The sequence below is a fragment of the Callospermophilus lateralis genome, unplaced genomic scaffold (genome assembly GCF_048772815.1).
Source record: "Callospermophilus lateralis isolate mCalLat2 unplaced genomic scaffold, mCalLat2.hap1 Scaffold_84, whole genome shotgun sequence".
NCBI lineage: Eukaryota > Metazoa > Chordata > Mammalia > Rodentia > Sciuridae > Callospermophilus > Callospermophilus lateralis.
Genome location: NW_027516477.1, coordinates 550,867 through 552,944, shown reverse-complemented (window position 1 = coordinate 552,944; position 2,078 = coordinate 550,867).

Below are 2,078 nucleotides of genomic sequence, written 5' to 3'. Positions count from 1 at the left end.
ATTAACATTAAACAGAGACATGAGGTGGGAGGGAAAGGGAGAGAAAGGGGAATTGCATGGAAATTGAAGGAGACCCTCAGGGGTATACAAAACTACATACAAGAGGAAGTGAGGGGAAAGGGAAAAATATATATATAAGGGGGAGAAATGAATTACAGTAGATGGGGTAGAGAGAGAAGAGGGGAGAGGAGGGGGGATGGGGGATAGTAGAGGATAGGAACGGCAGCAGAATACAACAGACACTAGTATGGCAATATGTAAATCAATGGATGTGTAACTGATGTGATTCTGCCATCTGTATATGGGATAAAAATGAGAGTTCATATCCCACTTGAATCAAAGTGTGAAATATGATATATCAAGAACTATGTAATGTTTTGAAAAACCAACAATAAAAAAATGCTAAAAAAAACCAATAATGTGTTTAAAACATCAGGTAGCAAAAAGTTTAAAAATAACAATAAATTTATAACTTTCTATTCCTCATTTCTACATCTGAGTTCCTTTTCCCCAGTAAAAAATCTGACCTTAACTCTGTAGCTCTATCTTATGTGTTTTCTACAACAAAACAATGTGTCTCTACTAATTTTTTCACTCTTCTTTAAAAATAATGTCTGTATGTTCTCCTATGATTGAAAAGATTGATGCTCACTCTGAAATATAAGTTTGGGTCTGTACTAGAAATATGTATGTATGTTTGCATCTTTCATCTACTTTTTCTATGTTTATTTACTGCTAAGGGGATTTGAAAAGCTATGCTCATTTCCATAATTTTATTTGCTTTTGAGGTCATGACTTTCTTAACAGAGACTGCAAGCTTTGCAAGTGAGTCTTGGAAACTGCACATGGTGGACCTTCCTAAAGGACATACCCTTTCCATAACACTGCAAGCAGATATGATTGTGTACATGATTCATTAATAAAGTTAGGTAAAGTGGAAATAGGCCCAATATTTTATAGATACCATATATCCCATTTATCTGTGTTAACTGGCTGAATCTTTTGTGCCTGGATAGTACATAATTAACATGTCACTATAAAACTGTTCACTGTTTGGAAGAATAAATTCGCATTCCATTACATAAGGATCATCACCCCTTTAATGGTCTGCATGTTGCATTTTAATAGCCATATAAGTAACCTGAAAATTAAATAGGTCTTTTATCTAATATGTATTTTCACATTTGAGTGTACTCCTGGCATAAGATAACTGAGATTGCTGCAACTGATTAGGTTCCATTAATGTGAGATTGCTTGTGAACTAGTACATTTTCTAATATTTGATGTGAAAATGTTATGCAGATTATTTGTAAATGTGAAATCCTCAAGAGCAAAGCTACATTAACTGTTCCTATTGCGAAGGTATGCTCAATAATTTACAGCCCATCAATGGCTGAATTGGAAGTAAATTGTTTCTCTGGAGTTCCAAAATGCAGTAGAAATGTAAACAGCACCATCTTCTGGATTATGTGAATTTATAATTGTTTCATAAACTGTTCTGCACAGGTTTTCTTAAGCAGATTCTTAACAGTTATTAAACATTGCATGTAAACACTATTTATTTTCTTGTCTTTGCTGTTAATTCTAAAATTGATAGTTTGATATAGATTCCAATTCAACAATGTATGAATAAAAATGTAAGCATTTTTATATACATTTGACTCTTGAATTTTAATCCAAGTATACATACTTTAGAGCATAATAAATAAGAATATATTTCTGGCCTTAATTAACTCCATCCTTTCATTACCAACTTATGAAAGAACAAATATAGGGAGAAAGCATCTCCTAACATTAATATTTCCTAGAGAAGGAACAAAAAATAAGTACACATATGTACACTTTATGTTCTTAATCTAAAACTGATAATTACTAAAAACTCTGGTAGCTCCAAGAAAGTTACCTCAACGTTTCCTTATTGTCCTGATAATTAGCTTTAACTTTAAAAAATATTCAGAAAGAAAAGCTCCTGGAAATATCATTATGTTTCAACTGAAATACAATCCTAATGATTTAATTTTATTATTTGACAACACAAGAAGTGGATTTAAGAGATTTTTCTTTCAGGTCATAGAGAA